This window comes from Saccopteryx bilineata, chromosome 3, assembly GCF_036850765.1.
Source record: "Saccopteryx bilineata isolate mSacBil1 chromosome 3, mSacBil1_pri_phased_curated, whole genome shotgun sequence".
In the NCBI taxonomy this organism is placed as follows: Eukaryota; Metazoa; Chordata; class Mammalia; order Chiroptera; family Emballonuridae; genus Saccopteryx; species Saccopteryx bilineata.
The window spans coordinates 218,292,405-218,317,505 of record NC_089492.1 but is presented as its reverse complement, the minus strand read 5'-3'; the positions used below and the strand labels follow the sequence as shown (position 1 = coordinate 218,317,505).

General features: G+C 37.9%; 1 protein-coding gene and 1 long non-coding RNA gene across 2 annotated transcripts in view; one reads left to right on the top strand and one right to left on the bottom strand.

Annotated features, from left to right (window-relative positions):
* Nucleotides 1-25,101, top strand: part of ADGRL2 (adhesion G protein-coupled receptor L2) — a 549,783-nt gene that overhangs the window by 318,295 nt on the left and 206,387 nt on the right. The window contains exon 4 of the mRNA XM_066268807.1: nt 255-296. The gene's annotated coding sequence lies outside the window, so the exon portion shown is untranslated. The remainder of the gene's footprint in view (nt 1-254; nt 297-25,101) is intronic.
* Nucleotides 1-25,101, bottom strand: part of LOC136331020 (uncharacterized) — a 108,977-nt gene that overhangs the window by 73,886 nt on the left and 9,990 nt on the right. The window lies entirely within an intron of this gene.

Sequence of the window (25,101 nt, the reverse complement as noted above, 5' to 3'; positions counted from 1 at the left end):
ATTCTCTTAATTCTATATTTGTTTTGTAGAAAATAAAATGTTTTAGTCTTGAAAGTACTTATCACAACAATTGCTTAATCCTGAAGTTGCTCTGTCCAAAGGCATGTAATACACATTCAAGATTTTGTAAACACTAATTTGTGTTTTCTGCAATAGATTTATTTCCTTTTTGTTTTGCTGCTGATATATTATATTTGGCAGTTGGGATCCCTGTGGATGGAGGTATAATAAATGATATTTTCTTTGCTTTCCAGGGTATTTATGGCACAATGACAAATTTCATCCTTCCCAGAATGGTAAGTAAAGAGCTCTTTCTATATTTGATAGTACTAAACACAAATGAGAAAAAAGTAAATTGTTATAATAAAAATGGAATATCATTATTAAATGTGTTGAATGATCTGATAATTACAAGGTAGCTTATACTCTTGAAATAAATAGATGTTACATTTAAATTTTATAAGCATTTCAAAATTCTCAGCAAATATGCTAGAGGCTCTTCTGAGGGAATATAAGGTTTTGCTTTCTCTGGTGGATTGCAGTTGAACATAGTGTATTCAACATTTTGTTGCCTGGAATAATTTATTTTAAAATATACACATATATAGAAATAAATGTGGTTTACAGTCTATGAGCAGAAAGAAAAAACACATCTCTGATATATACTGAGAGGGAGTGCATGAATAAGAGTCCTTTGGAATTTTTACTGTTACATAAAAACTGATTGTAATTTATCAGGTATATATTTGGCCAAGGCTTTGCAGCCTCTGTGAATTTAAAAGTATTTGTTTATTAGGAACATATATCATAAGTTCTAGGCAATTTACCTATACTGTATGATTTCATCTAAACACATAGTTTTGTTGTCTTTATGCTTTATGACTTAAAAACGTAATATTTAATTTTAGTTTTTAATACTTCACCTTTTTACAACTCAAATAACAGTAAAAATCTAATTGAGTGGGAAAAGTCAATGTGAAATGATATTGTTTATAAGTTATCACTGTCTCCTATGAAGCCTTTCCCCCCAGTGATATTTATGTAGTTATTGTATTCCATATATAAAAAGGAATTTTTCACTGTAAAAAAAAAATCACTTTGAAATAAACCAATCATCAAAAAGTGCTATGTTAAGTGCAAAATCAAGGGCACAGAATTCAGACATTTGTTGTGTGCATGTGTGCTTGTGTATTGAGGAAACAGAGTATTGGGATCATATGGTGGGCTTAGAAAAACACTAGAAATAAAGGTAATTTACTAGCCTTCACTCCTTTTCACTTTCTACATTTCTTATACTAAATATGTATTAATCTTATAATCAAAACAAAAGCATTTTTTAGTAATATGCTTTTTAAAACAGTATATTTATTATTGAAATATGTACATAAAAAATTGAAGAAATACTTCTTTGTACCAATTTCATAATCAAAATGATCTTGTACAATTTAAAAAAACTCACCTAATCTCAGAAGAAACTAAAAATATAAAATAAAAATTGGATTAAAAAAATGAAAAGTTTAAAGTGAGGGTAAAGAAACTACTTTTATTAATTTTACCCCAATACTACTAGAATTTGGGCATACTTGTGAAAAAAAACCCTTTAAAAACTAAAATAAAAAGGCTGCAACTTCATATTGGTTTTCAATATATAAGAATATGTTATTTATAAACATTTTTTTCAGAAGAACAAAAGGTCTAGCTAGATAAAGTCTATATAACGCATGAAGGTAAAACTTTAAAAATAAACTCACACTTTAAATTCATAGATCAAGCTACTCAATAATAACAGAAAACTTTGATCTAACATTTACTGTAAAATTTACCCATCTATAAACAATTGTCATCTTTGTAACTTTAATGTGCAGAATTATTTTAAGATCCAAAATTAAAAGAAATTAAAGGATAATAGGCTACTAGACAAGTATAAAGAAACATTAGCTCAAGACTTGCTTTTAACTTAAATAATGTTAACAAATCATTAAATAATGTTAATAAACCAAAAGTTAATAGTAAACATAAATGTGCAACTAATAGATCATTTTTGAGATTAAAGTTTTCTTTTCAAGAATAATTTATTAAAGGGTGAAGATTTATCACAAAAGTATAAATTGTATTTATATCTCATGTGTTCAGCAACCTAATCTGGAAAACAAGCTGATAATTTTAGAAGATACCCAGAGAATGGGGAAAGTGCTCTAACAAGCACTTTTCTTTTTTTAATTTTATTTATTGATTTTAGGGAAAGAGAGAAATAGAGAGAGAAACATCGATTTGTTGTTCCACTTTTTTATACATTCATTGGATAATTCTTTTGTGTACACTGACCACCTTGGCGTATCTGGACGATGCTCTAAGTAACTGAGATACCGGCCCGGACTCTAATAAGCACCCTTCTATATTTGATAGTACCGAACACATGATAGAAGGTGTATTGTTATAATAAAAGTGGAGCATCTATTATTATTCATATTAATGCTTCCCAAATTTTCACTCCCAGAACTGGTTGTATGATTGTCTAGCTCACAAACTAAAAGGGACACTATAAAAGCTTAGAGGAACCAGAAAGGAATTCGCTAAAACATTAAAAGCTATTTGCACCTCTTCCCTAGAAGTGAAAATTGAGGGACCAAAGACTAGCTGTATGATTTGAGTAAGCTATTTCATATACTTGGGTTTAAAATTCCTGATGTGTTAAATCATGCAGTTATACTGGATGATTTTTGATGAGATCTAAATTCCTTTGTAGCTCTAGAATTTTGCAATAAAATGATATACCCTTAAACTTACCATATAGAGAAGAAGTTAATACTGTGAGATTTGGAGTTGTTAGCATGAAAAAGGTTTTAATGAATAAAAGGGTAAGTTTCACTCATTTGCCAAATTCACTTATATCGAGTCTCATCCAAATTATATTGCATAACAGATTGTATATGCATTATATATTTTGATAATATTCTTTCCATATTGTTATTTTTAAAATGTACCTTAAAATTTAACCTGAATTTTCTCACTTTGCTTTGAATGAGATAATACTGTATATTATGTGTGAGAGAAAATCAAGCATCAGCCTTTTTAAAGAGTGGGGAGCAAAATTCCTACATGTATTTGTATATGAAAATGTATATTTCTAATAATTTTATGCTGCCCGGATTCAAATCTGATATATTGGAGGATCAAAATTTATAATTTTTTTATCCACTCTATACCATCTTTGGTAAAACTAACATATCATGACAGTTTAGAAAGCAAATAAACAAAGTTAACCTCCTGTCCATAAGCAAGATTAATATACCAAATTATTGGGTAAATAAAACATCTGCTCGTTCAAACTTTTCCTTTTGGATTTGTAAGTGTGCAAATTTAAGTATGCAGCCAGTTTGAATTTACTACGTGAACTGAATTGAAATGTAGATATATACTTTTTGACATGTATCTATTAAAGCTGAACTTTAAAACAATAAATTTTCAGCATTACCAAGTTTTTAAAATAGATTAGTAATAAATGTCAATTATTTAAATAAAGCAAATTTCTCAATGTAATGAATCTGCATTTCAACAAAATAGATATTTCACTCCTAGTTCTGGCTGTACTTAATGAACAAAGATTGAATGCAAATTTCCATAAATAGTCACAGCATCTAGTCTTCAATCAACATTATATTTTATTTCTGAGAACATTGATAAAAATGTTTTATTTCATTAATGACAAAAAATCCATATTGGAGTTAACAAAAACCAATAGTTATTTTGCCACTTATCTTTTAAAGTTCTTCAACATTTTTCAATATATCCAATGTCAATTTTTAGGTTAGATGATAATATATAATATTAAAGCATTATTAATTGGCCAACAGATTGATTAGTTTGAAGATTTTGAGAAAAACAAAGATAAAAACAGTCCTCTTCTTTTCCTTCAATTAAATTTGCATGCAATTATGCCTATAGATTATAGACCTCTTTTGGGATTTCTGGTTTCAAACAAACTTTTTGGTTCATTTCACAACAATAATATTCATCTTAATTAGCAAAAAACAGTTGATGGGCTTTTTACAAGAGGGAGTTCACTCAATGCACTGATTACTGCCAATAGATTATCCTGTTTAAAAAAAAAGTCCTGCTTTTAAAACAGCCAAATATGTTATCAGTTAGTAGCTGTTGCATTAGAGACAGGATGTCTTTCTTGAAGAGTGGTTGATAGGTTGTTTTTTTTAACCTCCAAACTTTCCTAAGCAATATCCAAAGTGGGTTCTGAAATGATTTATTACCATTTTACATCAGTTCAAATATGCAAATCAAAATGATGCAATAAATAAAAAGTGTTATTGAATCGCTTTACATGATTTATAAAGTTAAAATATCTGCTTCCCATTTTTAGAGGGAAAATGTTTTTCAATATTTAGTAGCTAAAAATAAAATTGCTAATACATAGTAAGAAATGACAAATCATAAACATCCTAATCCTCTGTGACCCTTCAAGTTCTCTGGGTATCCTTTTAAAATTCCTTAACGTTCTTTAATCAAAGCTAAATATCCTAAATTTTCTCTATCCCTTGCTTTTCCTTGTAATTTTGTCTCATGTATTTGAATCTCTACACATATTATTTGGTTTACATGTTTGCAATAACAGGTAAATGAAAATATACTTGTAACTTTTTCATTCAACATTAAGTTCTGAAGTTCAACCATTTGCAGCACATCAATATAATTCATTTGTTTACACTGTTTTATAGTATTACATTCTCTGACATAATTTGTCTTCTTTAACACTGATGGATATTGGGGTTGCTTCCAGTCTTTTGTCTTTGTTTTCTACTATTACATACTATGCTGCTATGAACATTTTGAACATGTATCAATTGATATGGATAGAAGTTTCTCTGAGGCAAGTGGTTTTTAACCTCAAATGAGGCCAAAATATTTCTCAATGTGAGGAAAGGTTTTTGGTTTCATAACTTGGGAAGTGCTACTGGTTTCTAGTTGGGAGAGGGCAGGGATGTCCTGAACATCATATAAGACACAGGGCAGCCCACAATAAAGGATTATTTGAACTAAAATGTCAGTTGTGTAAGTTTGAGAAACTGCTCTAGAATATATGCTTGAAAATCAAAATGCTGGGTCATATAGTATGAAAAATTTCAAATTTATCAGATAATCCCTAACTGTGATACTTTAAAATATCAATTTTACACCCCTCCCAGGAGCATAAAGATAAATGTTCCAGTAGTGCTGCATTCTTGTTAGCACTTAATATTGTCAGATACTTCCAGGGTTTTTAAAATCTATTTTGTAAATGTGAAATAAAAACACCTCATAGTTTCTATTATAGTCTGTCCTAGTCATTTTAAAACTGGAATTACGGAACAGACTCTCAGGCAAAGTGAGAATTTATTGGTTGATGGATCCCAAGGAAGGCTGATTCTGAGCCTTAATTCTAGTTATTAAACTTTCTAAGGGTCCATGAACCAGTAAATTGCCTTTGCTTATTTGAGTTGCTTCTGTAACTTGCAACCAAAACAGTCCTGATAAGTACACTTTTATAAAGAAAATTAAATTCTGAGATGGTTTCCCTGCATGCTGATAGTTATAGAAGGCAACGGATGAATAATAGCTTTAATACCTTTTTCACCCACAAGGGAAGGGAATTGGAAAGAGTCCCTGGGTGAGTTCTTTTCAAGCCCTGCCTTACCCAGAATGTACCTCTACCCTCTGATTTATTTCTGAGGCAGGTCAAAGTAAGAAGGATTACCTGAAATTATTTCTTATGACAAGGTTTAGAACCACTAGTATTTAGACAATTAAACTTCTGGTATGTAGAGGGATTCTAACAAGAAGTTTTTCCTGGATGTAATATTATTTTCCAGTTACTTTCTACCTGTGATTTTCCATAACCTGAACTAAAGAGGAAGGCACAGAAATTTAAAGGAAGAATATAGCAATTGTGGAGTATTTTATGCTATGTTAAGGATCTGGCTGGTCCATTTTAATTTATTTAGTAGTTAGGTGTTATGGGCTGAGTTGAGTCCCCACCACCTGTGTTGAAGTCTAACCTCCTAAACCTCAGAATATGACTTAGTTGCAGATAGTGTTTAAAGAAGTTACTAAGGTTAAATGAGGTCATAGTGGTGATCCCAATATAACTGGTGACCTCATAAGAAGAGATCAGGACAACCTGAAACTAACACAAAATAATACTGAATGTAAACTGTATTTGAAAAGGAGTAAAAAAACTTTTTAGAAGAAGAAAAGAGATGAGGACAGACACACAGAGGAAGACCGTGTAAAGATATAGGATGAGGAGCACCATCTACAAGCCAGGGAGAGAGTTCTCAGAGGAAACAATACCATCTGTCAAATCTACCCATAAAATGTCTCTCAAGTATCTGCTTTATCTCTGTTCCCACTATCACTACCTTAGTTTAGGTTTTGCTTTTCTTGCTTAAAATATACCAATAACCATCAGCTTTCATCATTCGAAATCAAGCATTCCTAGTCATGCCGCTTGACTGTGAATTTGTTGACAATAAAGTCTACTCTGTACTCTCTTCTTACCCCTAGTATATAGTCCATGGTTCCACAACCATGCTGTGCGTCAGACTTTTGGGCTGCATTTTTAAATTAACAGATTTTCAAGTCCAAGACAATATCTGTTGAATAAGAATCTACAGGAATGTGGGCTAGAAGTTGATATATATATTTTTTGAAGTTGATATTTTTAATATGTCCTTATGATGATCTTAAGAACAATGGACATGTTTTATTTTTATTTGACTATCTTTTTTATTAATGATCATGTTTTGACAGCTCAGCCCAGGGGTCCCCAAACTTTTTACACAGGGGGCTAGTTCACTGTCCCTCAGACCGTTGGAGGGCCGGACTATAAAAAAAAACTATGAACAAATTCCTATGCACACTGCATATATCTTATTTTAAAGTAAAAAAACAAAACAGGAACAAATACAATATTTAAAATAAAGAACAAGTAAATTTAAATCAACAAACTGACCAATATTTCAATAGGAACTATGCTCCTCTCACTGACCACCAATGAAAGAGGTGCCCCTTCCAGAAGCGCGGAGGGGGCCGGATAAATGGCCTCAGGGGGCCGCATGTGGCCCGCGGGCCGTAGTTTGGGGACCCCTGGCTTAGCCGATACATCTTATTTCAGCTTTTTGTCTACTATTTCTCATTTCTCACTCTTCAGTCCAATATCAGCATTTTATGAATAATAAATCTAATTATATATTTTTGAAATAAAGTGGTGATTTTTTTACTTTGACCATGTCTTTTAAATATTTTCTTATTGAAAGTCCATATCTATTTTATATTACAATGTCTGTCTTCTGAGAAGCTACAAAAATAAGACTCTTTAATAGCTGTAATAGTAAAAATGAAGGAAGCCTATCCAGTTTGTTCACTACATGTGTAGCTGGCAAGTGTTTCAGCACCAGGGTGTCCCCTTCATACTGCCTCCCACTCTGGGAAAGGACTGGCAGACACATTCACTTCCTGTAGTTATCGTGTGGGCTGGCCCTATTCCTATTGATACATATTGTGTTAGGATCACAGGGAAAAGTGGACTGAGAGCTCACTTTAAAAGAGAAGGATACAATGTCTCAAATTCTACTATAATCCTTCATATTATAAACTCAAATTATGTACTTATCACTTGGCAAATATTGACGTCTTTACACCCTGAAAAGAAAAATCATACAGCTCTTAATTTTTTATTAATTTTAATTTATTGTGTTTACATGGATTCTAGTGTCCCCCGAATGTATCCTCCCTCCCCCGTGTTCCCCTCAACATCCCCCTTACCCGCTTCCTACAATGCCCTCCACCCTTTCCTTCAGGATTATCCCATCCTATTACCCCTTTTCCCTCTATCCACTTTCCCTCTGGTCCCTTTGATCCCGCCTCAGTCTCTATTCCGTTCCTCAGTTCACATTGTTCATTGGATTCCTCAAATGAGTGAGGTCATATGATATTTTTCTTTCTCTGCCTGGCTTATTTCACTTAGCATAAATACTTCCCAGGTCCATCCATGTTTACTTTAAATGAAAAAGAATTCAAGCCTGAAGCAGTAGGTATCTACTCATGGATAGGAAACCTAACTCTAGAAAAACAATAACAAATAATAGCTATCCTTAGAGATAAACTCAGCTGTTAGCTTTGAAATCAAAGGCACTCTTTCCAACCTACGTAGATAACAAAAGAAAACTTGCCAAACTGATTGATTCAATAAATATTTGTTTTGTGTATATTATATCAAGCATTATATAATACAAGAAGATTAAAAGATGACATGGTTCCTGATTTTTTGTTGTTGTTTTTTGTGAGTTTTCAGTTTAGCCAACAGAACTCCCAGTTTTCATTAAAAATGTGGGATGTTTCCACAAGCCTGGAATGGAAGCAGCGAGGCAGAGTGTGTGAGTAGAGGTCTTGCCCAAATGACACTTCCTAGAGGGACCACTTATCCTGTGCTCAGATATCAACAGCCAGCAGGACCCTGAAACTTGGATAAACAAATGAGCATGACCTCTTTCAGTACAGTCTTTGCTATCTGTGCTTACTTTGTACAAAGGCTGTTACAAAAACTAAATGGTATCCATGGTCTCCTTTTCCGTTCTAAATGTATACATTCATGTATTCTTTATACAAATATTTTTATCAAAGGTACTTATAAAAGAAGGCCCTTAAGCAGACTGAAAGGGCTCAGTTCGAAGTGATATGCTAACCAATCACCTAGTCCTTGGGTTATTTCTTCCTGGCTCATATTTCTAACATCGTGGATTCTTCACATAATAATGTTGACCGCATAGAACAACAAAATTTAAGTGTTCCCAAACTTGGCTAGCATCTCCCAGAACAGCTAGCTCAATATTTCTTTTACCGAGAGAAAAATTCCTACTCCAAGTGGTTCTGTTTTTAAATGGAAATCTGCCTCTTTATACCCTGCAGCATCATAATTCAGTGTCTTTGGGCCACTGGGAATAAAGCTGATTCCTTTTCCACATAGTGGTTTTTTTTTCTTTTTTTACTTCAGAAAATATAGATGAGACTTTTATTGTCTTAGTCAAGAAGATTTGGTAAGTTGAAAGAAGTAAGTAAAAGAAGGAAATAGCCATATTCGCAGTACCCAAGGTAACCGCACTTAAAAACAAACATACACACACACACAGAGCATAATTGTTTACTTCTAGTGAGGGAAGTCTGCTGTAAGGGATATCTGGGCAGGCACTGGAGAAGACAGGCCTGAGCCCAAAGTCAAGCATTATCACTTGCCAGCTTTTACTGCCTTGAACATGTTACTTAATCTCTTTCAGCATCAATTTTCTGATCTCTAGAACCCACTTCTTGCATTTGTGGCTAGTATTAATTAATGTAAAATGTTTAACACCTTGTTAACAAATAGTAAATACTGAATAATAATTAAAATTAGTATTATTATGTTTATACTATTCAGATATAGCTATTCATTATAACAACATTCTGGCTGAAGTTCCTCAACTCTTTCAGCCTTTTCTCATATGAGAGGGTGTTCAGTTCCCTTCTCCTGCAGGCTGCTCAATACTGAAAGCTTTGTAATCTTCCCATTCATATCTTCCTTAAAACGTTGCTCTCAGAACTGAACATGGTAACACAACAATTCAAAATAGAGTCAGATAATGTCCTCCATTACTCTGTGCAATTCTAAACATATCAATGCAACCTAAATGATTTTTTCTTCTCTCGCACCCTCTTCCGGTCCCTCTCCTTCTCCCCCTCCCCCTGCTCCTTCTCCCTTCCTCGCCTGCCCTTCTTCTCCTATCCCTGCATACATTTCTGCCTCATTCTTCTTCTGCTTCTCATCTCCTCCTCTTCCTCCTCCTTGTAACCATATCATACCACTGATTCACTGCAAAATAAAGTGACTTATCTTTTCCAGGAGTACTGTTGCTACATCACACATCCCTCAAATCAAGGAAGGCAGTTGGTGTTACAGTCCCAAGGCAGGACCTCACAATTGTTCCAACCTAATCATATATTGTTAAGATTTTGTCCATGTTTCACTCTTAGATCCCAATCTTACTGTAACGTATTTTTCCCTGCTGAGAAAGAAGGAAGGGGCCGGACCCACAAAGTGTGAAATAGTAAAGGCTTTATTGAGTACTGCGCTGCCCAGACGATGTTCTCTGGTCCTGGGGTTCAGAGGTCAGAGAAGTTGCAAGGGGTGACCCACGTGGGGGATATTTAAAGGGTCTCTAGGGTGGTTGAGTTAATATGATGTGGTGAAATCTCACTGGCTGGGAGGTGTTGCTCTTTTCCAAAGGGCTATTGGGAAGTTTCTTTTGGCGCGCTTGGTTGTGGGCAGTTCTAGCCAAAGTTCACGGGCCTGAGTTACCCACGTGACCTTTCTCCATTATCCACCAACCTTACATTCTGACCTTTTGTGTTAAATAGAAAAGGGGCACCGTTTATTTGTCTGGCGACTTCCTGCTGATTAGGGGCGTCGTGGGGAGGGGGAGATTGGAAGGTGGTGGCTTTGAGGGGTGTCAGGAGGAACCTCTGTTTGGCCGTGACTACAGAAACTTCACGGATGCGGTCCTGTAAGGATTTTTTTTAAAAAGAGAAGTAATAGGGGGATCTGCAGGGTCCAGCCTTTTGGTGAGCTGGAGATGGATGGAGTCCAGTGGTTCCAACTGCCAGTGGTCCTGTAAGGAGGCAAGCTTGAGGCAAAACTGCATGTCAGGAGTGCTGTAAAAAGGGGAAAGGAAAGGGTCCCATCCATTCCCATAACCGAGACCTGTGACGGAACTAGAGGTCCAGAGTGTGATGGCAAAACAGAAAAGGCAGCCTCCATGTCCACAAGAAATGAGATGGACTTACCCACTCGTTGCAGCATACCCTGGGTTCTCCAAGTCCAGGCCGTGTCCTAGGAGTTTGAATGATGCACTCACCTGGCTGGATTGGCCTACCATTCGGGCAACTTGTCCTCCACGTAGAGGCGCTGAGGAAAAGCCTGCTGCCCAAAGGGGCAATCGCTCCGCCAGTGACCGGGCTGTTTGCAGTCAGGGCAGGGCTCAGTGGGCAGCCAAGGCAAGGGCCCTGCCGGGCACTGTGGTCCTGCTTGCCACACTTAAAGCAAGCTGCTAGTGGAGATCGTTTTTTGTGGCTTGGACTTGAGTCGGGCACCTCTTGTGTCTTGCCGCTGTTGCTTTGCCAGCCTCAGGGCTGTCACAAGAGTCTGGGTTTGGAGAGTTACCTTCTGTTGCATGCAGTCCTGGCGAACAGCCTTGGCCTGTTTTTACTAGTTGGGACTATTAAAAACTTTAAATGTTGTGTTAACAGGTGCCGACTAGGGGTTTGGGGGTTGAGAACAAGAGGTGGGGGGCTCATGGGGAGCCCAGCACCCAGATTCAGTAGGAAACGCTGGAGCTAGAGGCAGGACAGGGCCAGAACTTCCTGTAAGAAAATTGAGGTTGGGCATCCTGCAAACCATTGTAACAGCCAATAGTAGGTGTAGAATGGCCTGACAGAGGAGGGACTTAAGAACACAGTGAAGAAGGGAGGGGCCCTGGCCAGCAGGGGAGGAGAAAGAGAGACTGGTATTTGCAGGTGAATGAGAAACAGGATCTTGTGAAGGGAGGGGAGGAGGCTCTTGGAGGAGTCCTCAGAGGGACTAGAGAGAAGTCCTGAGAGAGGGGCGCCCCCTGGGGTCAGGCAGGAGGGGGAGAGAGTTGGGAGTCCGCAGAGAAGGAAAAATCAGGAATGGAGGTTTTAGGTGAGGTTTCTCTGGTCAAAAAAAGGGCCTGCATGGTGGAATAGGCAGCACAGAGATTAAAGACAGGCGTGCAAATAATTAGAAGCCATGAATGTCTCCAATCAGTTCCCAGCTTTTTGGCGATAGTTAAATTGGTGAGGGTGTTAAAATCGAAAGTCCCTTCAGGAGGCTAATTCAGTGGATTCTGTGGCCTGGCCACAGAGTAGAAGAAGAACAGTTTCTTCTTTAGGGAGGGAGATTCCTGTGCCCCCACAGCCACCCTCAGTTCTCGGAGTGGTCAGAGTTGAGAACTGGCATCCCAAAACTCAAGCTCTGGCCACAGATGGATAAGGTAAAGTGGATGTGCTCGGGACATCTCCACGGGCATATACGCACTCGGATGGAAAGAGGTCCCTGTGACCTGACCTGTGGTGGCGCAGTGGATAAAGCGTCGACCTGGAAATGCTGAGGTCACCGGTTCAAAACCCTGGGCTTGCCTGGTCAAGGCACATATGGGAGTTGATGCTTCTAGCTCCTCCCCCCTCCTTTCTCTCTGTCTCTCTCTCTCTGTCTCTCTCCCTCTCTCTCTCCCTCTCTCTCTCCTCTCTAAAAATGAATAAATAAAATTAAAAAAAATAAAAATAAAATGTTTAAAAAAAAAAAGAAAAGAAAAGAAAGAGGTCCCTGACATAGCTACAGTTTCAGACAGGGAGTCTCAGCGGAAAGAACTGAGGGGAGTTTGGAGGCAGGGGATTTACTGCACGGTGCGCCGAAGTGGGTGGAAGGTCAGAGATCCTGGTTCTTTCTCAGAGGCGACAGGGAGAGGAGCGATCCTTGTGGACTTCAACTCCTCCTGGGTTTTCAGCACCAAAATGTAAGGTATTTTTCCCCAGTGAGAAAGAAGGAAGGGGCCGGAGCCACAAAGTGTGGAATAGTAAAGGCTTTATTGAGTACCCGCTGCCCAGACGATGTTCTCTGGTCCCGGGGGTCAGGGGTCAGAGAAGTCGCAAGGAGTGACCCACGTGGGGGATATTTAAAGGGTTTCTAGGGTGGTCAAGTTAATATGACGTGGTGAAATCTCACTGGCTGACGAAGGTGTCGCTCTTTTCCAAAGGGTTCCTGGGAAGTTTCTTTTGGCACGCTTGGTTGTGGGCGATCCTAGCCAAAGTTCCCAGGGCCTGAGTTACCCACATGACCTTTCCCCATTATCCACCAACCTTACACTTACAATCCAATATATTTATTTCCTCACCTATAGCATGTAACCAATTTTGATAAGCATGCCTTCTTAGAGTTAATATATATCAGTCATTGCTAAATATGTTCACATCACACAGGGCCAAGGGCAAAGGTCTGTGGTATGCCACTTGAAAAACCTTCCTTCAAGCTAACATAGAATCATTAAAATTGCCATTAGATACAATCATTCAGCCAGTTATGAAAACACATAATAGTATTGTCCCTAAACCTATATCTCTACATCTGGCCCTTAAGGTGAAAAAGAAAGATCTTATTAAATGAGTTGCTAGAATCCAGATATCATATCTATTGCCCTGATATGCTGGTTTATTAACTTTATAGAAAAGAATCTATGAGATTGAGTTGAATAGTTTATTCTTATTGTTCTTATACTTTTTCTAATAACCATTTTTTTAAATGTGTACAAGGTAGTCTTTTATAAATATAATTAGGCATCCCCCTTCTCCTTAAGCAACATCAGTTTCATAGATCTGATTTTGCAGACTCTCCTAGTTTTTTAACATAGATCGTTCTTCTTGTATCCTCTCTTCTCCACTTTTCAAAGGTAATCAGACATATATACTTCAGTCACATTTAGAATGCCCCGGTAGTAATTCATAGAGGTCAAGAGATATATTGATAGCTAGAACAGTCCAGTTCTCCCAGGTTAGCATATAGGGGAAGTGCTGAAACTATGGACTTAACTATTCTGGCCAAAATCCTAGCTCTATACTTCTCTAGTTGTATGATCTGGGACAAATGATTTAACCAGATAATAATGCATGCTTTATAGGGTTGCTATGATGATTAACTGAGTGAATGCATATAAATACTTAGTGCATGACACCTACTAGGTCCTCACTGTTACCTATATTGACATATTTTGGCTTTCAATTTTTTTTTTTTTTTTTCATTTTTCTGAAGCTGGAAACAGGGAGAGACAGTCAGACAGACTCCCGCATGCGCCCGACCGGGATCCACCCGGCACGCCCACCAGGTGCGAAGCTCTGCCCACCAGGGGGCGATGCTCTGCCCATCCTGGGCGTCGCCATGTTGCGACCAGAGCCACTCTAGCACCTGGGGCAGAGGCCACAGAGCCATCCCCAGCGCCCGGGCCATCTTTGCTCCAATGGAGCCTTGGCTGCGGGAGGGGAAGAGAGAGACAGAGAGGAAAGCGCGGCGGAGGGGTGGAGAAGCAAATGGGCGCTTCTCCTGTGTGCCCTGGCCAGGAATCGAACCCGGGTCCTCCGCACGCTAGGCCAACGCTCTACCGCTGAGCCAACCGGCCAGGGCGGCTTTCAATTTTTAACCAAGGCCTAATGGTCTTGACTTCATTCATTCATTCAACAAATATTCAATTGGTGCACACAAGGTCTAGAGATGCACTACCAAATAAAATTCCCTGTACTCAGAATGCTTATATCTTAATATAGGGAAAAGAACATCTTAAGTATATAAAATAACGGCAGTCAGTGATTTGAAGAATGAAAAGTTTAAGGATTAGAGAATGTCAGAATTACTTTAGAGAGGGTGGATAGGGTCTTCTCTGAAGGGATAACGTGTGAGCAGTTATATTAATGAACCAACAGGGAAGAAACAAAGGAGTAAAGATGCTTTGCTTTCTCTTTTTTTCGTGAATGAATTTTATGTCTTCTGCTTTAAAAAATGAGACTATTTCTGTATTGATCTTCTTCCTCATTTCATGCTAAGGAAATCATTTTCAGTTCTCTTTAGCATCTTTCACAAGCCTCAGCGTGTGCCTTTGTCTTGCTGATGTTATTTTTCTAGGTCTGTGCTACCTTCCCGCATTGGAGCTTGATTGTGCGTCCCCTTTACCGCCCTTCGCACATGCCACTTTAAATTCAGAGCCCATTGGTAGGTCCCTGCGCAGCACACTGGTCTCTTTAGTTTTCTCCACATTTTCTTGCTCATTAGAATCATTTGTGTTTGCATAGGCAGAACACTGCTTAAATCAAACTCTAAGAGTGCATGGTTGCTTTTCCCCCAGGTTCCAATCATTACCATTTTACCTACTGGTTTCTGTCAAAATTGGGTCCAGGGTTAGGAGTGCCCTTAACTGCTTACTCTGCCTTCTGGTAAATGAAATGATCAGCAAAGCCGGTCAAGGAATTGTCCGTGGTTTGCGTTTGAGGAATGAAAGTTTCTGCAGGTACTCCAACACGAAAGTCCCCAGCACTAAGATATGTTGCTGCCCTGATAATTTTGTGACCCGCTCTGGAAAAGCAGTCCTCTGTCAGGAACGTTGTAATGCAGTCCTGTGGTGCGCTCACTTGTCTCTCAGAACACATCCATCCAGCTTTGTCTCCAGGGTTTCTCCACTGCAGGTTCCAAATCTACATGTATGTTCATAGCTTCTAACCAGCAACGGCTCTTTACCTACCTTTTCATTGGCATAGCCTAATTATAACTCAAAAATAGATTGGATTTAAAATTAAATTGTTTGTTTTCATGACTGAACTCTATGCCCATGAAACTAGAAAGTTTCCCCACAGCTTACTATCAACGAGCAGTGTGAAATCCTAGAAAACTATGCCATAGCGGGTAGATTCTATTCCGGACCAAGCTAAATACTGGCTGGCAGATTGATCACATCAAAACCAAGACACTTAATTTGAGGACAAAAGCTCTGAAAACCTCAACTACTACTAATGAGCAAATTGTTGCCTGAGAAGGTGAGCAGACTTGGCCACAGTATCACATAATTAATTAGGGATAGTTACTGCAAGAAAAGGTTATTTTTTTCCTTAGGCTGATGAATTTCTCCCCTTCCATGATTAGCCAAGATATATTTTCCCTTCTGTGAAATCCCAATAATACTATCTATCTACTCTTCAATTCCTCACAAAGTGGTAAGAAGGGAAGAGATAATAGGTGTGTAATAATAGTGGCTGTGTAAGGTGGTATTATTATGATAATGATTTTAACGATTTAACCTGTAGGTTTCTCTGAGCTTTTCCCCCTTTCCTGTTTAAGTGATTTGCATTTTAAATTGAAATCTGTGGTAAAAATGTGCTTACTTTGTCAAAGATTTAAACAAATTGCAGGCTGCATCTCACAGAAGAAAGAGTCTGAGCTTTGGCATCCCTGAGACCAAGATGCTAATCTTTCTGTAGTCTGTCACTCAAGAGAAGCATGACATCCCTTCTCTAGTTTCCTTATCTATTTAAAGGGCTAAACATGCCTGTCTCCTACAGTTGTAAGAATTGTTACAAAAAGTCTCAGTATCAGTGGGTTTTTTGGTTTGATTTATTTATCTTCTGCGCCCCACCCCCCACCCCGACTCAGAGCCTCTTGATGGCAGAGACTGGTTGTTTATCTATGTATTCCTAGAGTCTGGCACGCAGCAGCTTCGCAGAATGTTTGTTGAATGAATTATTTACCAAGGTGAACAACACAGAATGGGTCTGAGGGTGGCAGCATTTTGTAAGTCAGTGTTTTCCAGAGCTACCCTGAGGAGCACAACACTGAATTTTCTGGCGGTACTTTTAGGAGCTGCTAAAAGTAGTGAGTAGTGAACTCCTCCTGGCCTTTATGTTGCTGTAATCAGAGTAGATATACACATTTCTTTTTAATATATTGTTCTGCCATTAAGATTGTTTTCAGAGGTTAAGGTTTTGTTTTGTTTTGTTTTAGCTAAAAGATAGTTGAAACAAGATATGTAGGTTTAAGAGTCTCAAAGACACATCTTCTAATGCTTCTCGTGCCATTAGGCACCTTACCCAAGTTAACCTGTCTTTGTCACGATTTCCTCACTTATCAGGGGACTTACGTAAGGCATTTCAGTTGGTTATAGATGGGCAGGAAGCTATTCCACACACACCTGCCATTTCCCAGTGCATTTAGCCAAGAATAGCAAAGTGGATTCCGTCTGGATCCAGGTGGACATTTGTATAAGGAGCAGGTGCATACAGACACCGTGTACCCTGGCTTGGCTTTTCTCTTTCTCTGGTTCCCTACGGGTCACACAGCTGCCAGGGACACTACTGCCAGTGTTGAAAAACACAGTTTTTTAAACTCAAACTCTAGGTAAATTTATACATATGGCCTGGTTACTTCCATGTAAGAAAAAAAAAATGCTATGCGCATTGGGCTTTCCCAGTTCTGGAACCAAATTAGCACAAGCAAAACAAAACCAAACAAATACCTCCTGTAGGCAGGATCAGGAGGAGCAGGCCAAGTCAGGGCCAGAGGTCTCTGAATAGTGTCTCTGCCTCCAGCTTCCAGCGTTCTCAACTCCCTGGAAGTTTATTTTGAAGATAAAATATAGGAGGAGTAACACAAAAATATTTAGTAATGTGTAAATGGTTGGGCTTGGGCACCAATAGTTCAGAACAGATGCTGGTCATAAATTAACAGCAAGCCTTGCCAGGACATGCCAGCTGAATGCCAACCCTCAAATAAAGTAATATTAAAATGTCCTCATGCTATCTGATACATAGATGATGCTGGCTTAGTGTTCATCCCCTCTCTTGCTTCCTTCTTCCTCTTGAACAAAATCCAGTAAAAACAAACAAACAAACAAATACACAAATCCAAGACCTATCCCCAAATAACCTGAGAAGTCCACTTTATTATTTCATTGGTATAATATATTAATGGAGGAATAATTCCTGACACTAAAATTCATCCTGTGGTCTACAATAAAAAGGATATTCAGGGGGTCCTCGGGTAACGACAGTCTCCACATACCATGTTTCGAATTTATGACACTCACTCCCATAAAAACTTTAAAAGAATGAGACGTGAGTGTTTCGGCTTATGCCGTTACTGTCGTACTTATGGGCTATGTGGGCGAATTAGTTTGTGCCTGGTGGAAGAATAGGCAGTATTCTTTTTTTGTGGCTTAGTTGTGTTTTTATGTTCTAAAATACGATTTTACAACTGTGTTAGGATAGGTAAGTGGCTTAGGCTAGGGCATGTTTTGACTTACACCAGAATTCAGGTTACGTCACTGTCATAGGAATAGAACTGTGTTGTAACCCGACGACCCCCATAGTTAAAAAAATTGTGTGCCCTGGCCGGTTGGCTTAGCGGTAGAGCGTCGGCCTGGCGTGCAAGAGTCCCGGGTTCGATTCCCGGCCAGGGGACACAGGAGAAGCGCCCATCTGCTTCTCTACCCCTCCCCCTCTCCTTCCTCTCTGTCTCTCTCTTCCCCTCCTGCAACCGAGGCTCCATTGGAGCAAAGATGGCCTGGGCACTGGGGATGGCTCTGTGGCCTCTGCCTCAGGCGCTAGAATGGCTCTGAATGCAACAGAGAGATGCCCCAGAGGGGCAGAACAATTGCCCCCTGGTGGGCATGCCGGGGTGGATCCCGGTCGGGCGCATGTGGGAGTCTGTCTGACTGCCTCCCCATTTCCAGCTTCGGAAAAATGAAAAAAAAAATTGTGAACCATTCCCTGCGTTGGAATCCAGCTATTAGCTAACTAGTAGTATATCTTAATTATACCCATGGAGGCCATTATCTCTCCTCTGAAGTTATATTTTTCCCTGCCAAAAAAGGTTAAATCATTAAATTGACTTATAATGTATCATTTTCTTTAAGGAACTGTTTTCTAGGAGTTGGCAATGGAAATGGGGAACACTCTACCAAAATCACCTGGATCTTTCCCCACAATACCCCAAATCCTCCCAGAGATTTTGATGCCTTCTTTCCCATTAAGAATCTGCTAGAATGAGTCACTAGAAGTATGTATGGAACCCCCCCCCCCAGTCATTTAGCTTAGAAGAAATGTTCAATTAGCTTTTGGGCAGGTTTTGTTGTTAGAACCTCCGAGAAGAGAAACATGGATATTTTTGTACCAGAGGCAAAACTGGACTGTATCAACTTCAATAACGGAGAAGACAGGGTAAAGAATAGACCACAAAGAGAGAAGGGCTTGGAGGACAGTAACAGACTAGCTTCACTATTTAGTCAGAGTTCTCTCTGGTCTCATCATTAGCTCATGCATTTGCTGGGTACTGGGGATCCTCATAGCCTTTCTCTTTGTGTTGCTCAGACTACAGGCTGGCATGCATTCCCAGTACGGATTTACCCTGCTTTTCCATTTTCAGCCCTTTTCTCTTTGTCTTGCCATTCTTAGTAACTCTTATTACTTTTATTCCCATTTGTTTGTAAATCCCCTGAAATTCTCTTTGGAATATGAAGGGTTAAAAATAATAAAGAAAAGTTAAATAAGAGTTAAAATTAATAAATAAAAGTTAACTGTCTTTAATTGTTTAGCTCTTTCAGAATGTAATAAGTTTTACAGATAGTCTTCTAATGCTATGGACATAAAAAAAACTAAGCACTTTTAATAAAAAATTTTACTTATTGATTTTAGAGAGAGGGAAAGGACAGGATAAAGAGAGAGGGAAATATCCATTTGTTGTTCCACTTATTTATGCATCCATTGGTTGACTCTTGTATGTGCCCTGACAGAGGATCAAACCTGCAACCTTGGTGTATCTTGATGATTCTCTGACCGCTGAGTTATCTGGCCAGGGAAAAACTAAGCACTTTTGACTAAAAAAAGAATGAAAATCATAAGCTATGAATATAACTAAGAGTGAATGCTTTCATCCAATTGCTAACTTAAAATAAAACACTAAGAAATACCAGCAACAACACTGGCACACGTGTGATAGTAAATTTTTATGTAGTCAATATAAAGCTATATATTTCAAAATGTAATTCAAAATTTCTTTGGTATAATTTTGAATAATTTCAATAAGTAATATTCAGAATCATTCTACATTAGCTTGTGCAATATTGGGCATTTATGTAACAGCATTCTGAAAAATCATCAACTGTTTTATTAATGATACCAAAATAAAAGCAAATATTTGAAGACTTATATGCCAGTTACTACCTGTATTAGTTCATATAAGCCTTACCACAACACTTTAAAATAAGTGTAATTATTATTCTCATTTTATAAATGAGGAAAGAAAGAAACAGTTAATTTAAAGATAAACTTCCATAACTTGCTTAAGGACACGCAGCTTAAAAATGGTGGAGTTTAGATCCAAACTCAGGTGGTCTGGACCAAATTCTAAGCTTTTAAGTTGTATTGCTATGCTGGGGGGAAAAATTAAGCATCTTTTTATTTTTAAATGGTTTTATTTATTAATTTTAGAGAGGAGAGAGAGAGAGAGAGAGAGAGAGAGAGAGAGAGAGAGAGAGAGAAAGGTGGGGTAGGAGCAGATAGTACTTGCTTCTTGTCTAAGCTTAGACTGGGCAAGCCCAAGGTTTCAAACTGGTGAGCTCAGCATTCCAGGTCGATGCTTTATCCAGGTTTATGTGGGCCTTTTCAGGACTTTTACAACAGATCTTTTTCAAGGTAAGGAAAAATAAAAGATTAATCTTCAATATAATTTTAATTTTTAAAAAGTAACAGTTGAGGCTTTTTTGAAAGAATATTTCAAGTGCTTCAATGGTGGTGCTTCAAAAACTTTTGCAGAGCAAAGTGATTTAAAATGGTATTTACCAAATTCTTGACGGTACCAAATTGCAGAATTTTAAGTAAGAAGTGAATATAAATGATTTCAGCTAGGTATAGCTTCATTGGATGCTTATTACGCATCAAGATAAGACATTTTACTTCTCAATATACATATATTCTGTGAGGAGACAAAAATAATAGAAAAAATGTTCCATATTTTTATATAGACATAAACTAAGTTTAATTGGCCAAATGCATTATCCATTTTTATGTATTCAATATATTTTTTTTATCTTACAATTTGGCAGAAAAAGTGCAAAGGAAGAAAAGGCACTACTTTTGAAAAATAAATACTATGATGTCTAGGATCTCAATTTTAATTTTTTCATTTAGAATAGCCTTGCTTAGTGGAGAAAGAAAAGGAAGGAAGGGAGGAAGGGAGCGAGGGAGGGAGGGAGGGAGGGAGGGAAGGGAGGGAGGGAAGGAAAGGAAGAGAGGGAAGGAGGGAGAGAAGGAAAGGAAGGGAGGGAGGAAGGGAGGGAAAACTTTTAATCTGAAGGGGATTCAATCATATATGCCAATATCAGTTTATAAATTATACAGGAAATTATGTGATGTTTTCTGTTAAATAGAATCTATCCCAACAGTTGACAGATATAATTTGCTAATAAAGTTTTAATGGTAAAGCTGCTTGGATAATTCTTTAATAAAAAGGTAGGCAGATATTTGTGTGTTCTGAAAAGAACAGTTAGTGAAAGTCTTATAAAACTATTAAATAGAGGAGAGCAGTATCTCAATAAGACTACTACAATGAACACAAATTGTCTTTTCAGAAATTATGTATCACTCATTATTTTTAACTGATATAAAGGATATTTTTCAAACAATATAACAAAAATATTTAAACTAGCATGTTTAATATAGGTGATTCTCACTTTATGGAGTAATTCATTATGATCATATATCTATTTGGCATGTTTATATAAAATAGATTTTCTTCCATGAAAAAATACTTTGACCTATAATCATATTAAAAGTTTGTATATGAAAATATAAAATATCTCAAATTAAGAATAATAATAAGGCCCTGGCCAGTTGGCTCAGTTGTAGAGCATCGGCCCAGCATGTGGATGTCCCAGGTTAGATTCCCAATCAGAGCACACAGGAAAAGCACACATCTGCTTCTCCATCCCTCCCCCTCTTGCTTCTCTCTCTCTCTCTCTTACCCTCCTACAGCCATGGCTCAATTAGAGCAAATTGGCCCTAGGCACTGAGGATGGCTCCAGCCTCGGCCTCAGGTGCTAAGAGCTCAGTTGTTGAGGAAAGGAGCAATGCCCCAGACAGAGCATTGCCCCCTAGTGGGCTTGCCAGGTGGATCCCGGTCCGGGCACATGTGGGAGTCTATCTCTTCCCTCCTTTCACTGAATAAAATAAATAAATAAAGGAAATAATGATAATAATACAAATAAGAAATGTAACATAAATTTGGGATAGTAAAAAAAAAGTTTCTGGCCTGACCAGGCAGTGGTGCAGTGGATAGGGTGTCGGACTGGGATGCGGAAGGACCCAGGTTCGAGACCCCGAGGCCACCAGCTTGAGCGCAGGCTCATCTGGTTTGAGCAAAGCTCATCAGCTTGGACCCAAGGTCACTGGCTCAAGCAAGGGGTTACTCAGTTTGCTGAAGGCCCGCAGTCAAGGCACATATGAGAGGGCAATCAATAAACAACTAGGGTGTCGCAATGAAAAACTGATGATTGAAGCTTCTCATCTCTCTCCATTCCTGTCTGTCTGTCCCTATCTATCCCTCTCTCTGACTCTCTTTCTGTCTCTGTAAAAAAAAAAAAAAAAGAAAAAGAAAAAAAAGAAAAGTTTCTAACTCAGTTTCAGTCAATAATCTCAATTCTAAGTAAATATTCCCCTTTGAAAAGTATAATCTTGCCCCATTTGGCTCAGTGAATAGATCCTTGGCCCGGCATGCAGACATCCCGTGTTTGATCCCTTGTCAGGGCACACAGGAGAAGTGACCATCTGTTTCTCTCCCCTCTTGCTCCCCTTCCTCTCCCATTTTTCCTCTCGCAGCCAGTGGCTTGATTGTTTTCAGCATTCGAGCATCAGCCCCGGGCACTGAGGATAGCTCATTGGTCCAAGCCTCAGCCTCACACACTGGGGATAGCTCAGCTGGTCCAAGCATTGGCTCCAGACAGGGGATGCTGGGTGGATCCCAATCAGGATACACTGTCTCCCTTCCTCTCACTTAGAAAAAGTATAATCTTAACAAAGAATATTTTTAATGAGAAGTAGTCAATGAACAACTAAAGTAACACAACTAGAGTTGATGCTTCTCCTTTCTTTCTCTTCCTGTCTCTCTCCTGCAAAAAATCCACAATAAACAAAAAGGATATTTTTGAATATATCTGAGACTTTTAGTAATTTCTAGTAAAGGCTTATTTGCCTTAAAACATTTTGTGTTTAGCTGTTTCTGCCACATAAGCATGTCTTAACTATTTGTTTAACTAACACATTTTTAAACTATATGTATTCATCCTTAATAAGGTGTTTGTTAGGCAGAAAAAAAACTGAGCCTTTCTTTGTCCTGCCTTGGTGAACTATACTTATGGGATATTAAGAAATACAAAATCATGTATTACATGATACATAATCAAAATCATGATTCGTTACTGTCAGGTTTCCTTTCCATGAGGAGATACTGACAGAAAGAGAAGAAAGTGAAAGAGTAAATGTCAGTGGAAAGTGGTGTCAAAAAAGGGAATGCTGGTAAATGTGAATGTTCGTAGAGACAGGACTAAGCCATTAAGAATAAGGGGGATACTATAACTTAATGATTGAGCTATGTAGGAAGTGCAAAAATGAACAGTATATTCGAGTCTTTTAGATACACTAGAGCAGTGGTGGTCAACCTGGTCCCTACCGCCCACCAGTGGGCGTTCCAACTTTCATGGTGGGCAGTAGTGGAGCAACCAAAGTATAAATAAAAAGATAGATTTAACTATAGCAAGTTGTTTTATAAAGATTTATTCTGCCAAACAGCAAAAATCCGACATAAAGTACTTAGTAAGTAATTATTATTATATGCTTTAACTTGCTGTAACTCTGCTTTATAAATTTTATAAAGTAAAGTTACTTCCCTACTTTATAAATCACCATTACTGTGGAACGGGTGAGCAGTTAGAATATTTTACTACTAACAGATACAAAAGTGGGCAGTAGGTATAAAAAGGTTGACTACGCCTGGTTTAAACAATAGTGAAGGACAATTGGGAGTTGGGTGAATTACATAGTCCTCTTATTTACCAATTTCCCACTTAAATAGATATAGGGAAAGATATATTTCACTTTCTATTAATGCCACTGTTTCGTGGAACATGAAACATCACAAATTGGATGATTCATTACATAAGATGAATTGTCTTGGTTTTGAAGAGGTAATAAATAGGGCATGGTGGCAAATGTAGGTGAGTCCAAAAGTGCATGTTTTGTTTAAAAGGAAATGTCTCTCCTGCTGAACGATGTTATGAGGTGATATATGCGAAATGTTGCATATCTTTCCTTTATTTCCCCAGAATCTGGAAACCTCAATTTTGATGGAAACCTAATTTTTAAAAGTTGACAAACACTGAATTAAAAAAAAAAAAACCCCAAACCCTGTGTGACCCAACATCTATGGGGCCAGTGAATTACATTTGTTGGCTAGATTTTATACAGGCCAGCAGTTTGTGACATCTGTTGTGTCCTATGGTAAGAGCAGGGCATATGATGTTTAGTGAGATTTTAAGGAGCTTATTGTCTAGTGGGGGAGGAATGAGTCAATACATACAATGATTTGTAATAAGTGTTATAATAACCAATGTTCATTTAATAGTACTTCAACATGGAGAAATTCCATGTCATCAAAATTATATTTATATGATTTCCTTAGATAGTAAAGTGCTATACTAATATATTTTGTAAAAAAAATTTTTTAATAAAAAACAAAAGGAACAAACGAAAGAAAGCATTTAAGATATCAAGAAGAAATGAGAACATCTTCCTTTGGAAATTTTGATTAATTTACTCTTTAAGAAAATATAATTAAAACTTGCTGGTGATGTGGCAGGAAAAACTTGGTTAAAATGCTTTCTGGCTCTTGGATGTAGGGTTCTAGTCTTTGAGTGCTTAGTGAATGATAAATGAGCTAAGATGAAAAGTATGATACTTTTTACCATAATGTATAAAATGTCAGATGTTTTGCCTTTGAATAAAACCAAAGTACCAGGGTACAAAATATAACCCTTGAAACGCTTCATGTGCCCCCTTGATTCTAATTTCTGAGGTTCCCTAGACGCATCTTTATCTTATGTAAGTTGGGGTAGGAAAAGAAGAAGGGAGAAGGGCTGTTCTATGTAAAATGGGTCAGTCACTTTTCCATTTCTCTGAATTCAAAAACTCAAATTAATTTCTGCCTTCCTTGAGCTATTTCCCATCTCCCTGACACGCACACACATACACACTCTCAATAAAGTAATAGTTTTAGAAACTCCTTGAACAACTTGTCTATATTTGTATTTCTTGTTACTTAAAAACACATACACTAACATTATTAAATTAATTTCGGAAAGCACTCAAAGTTTCATTGTAATCACTGATTTGTGAGGATATTAAAATATTTACATGTAACCTATG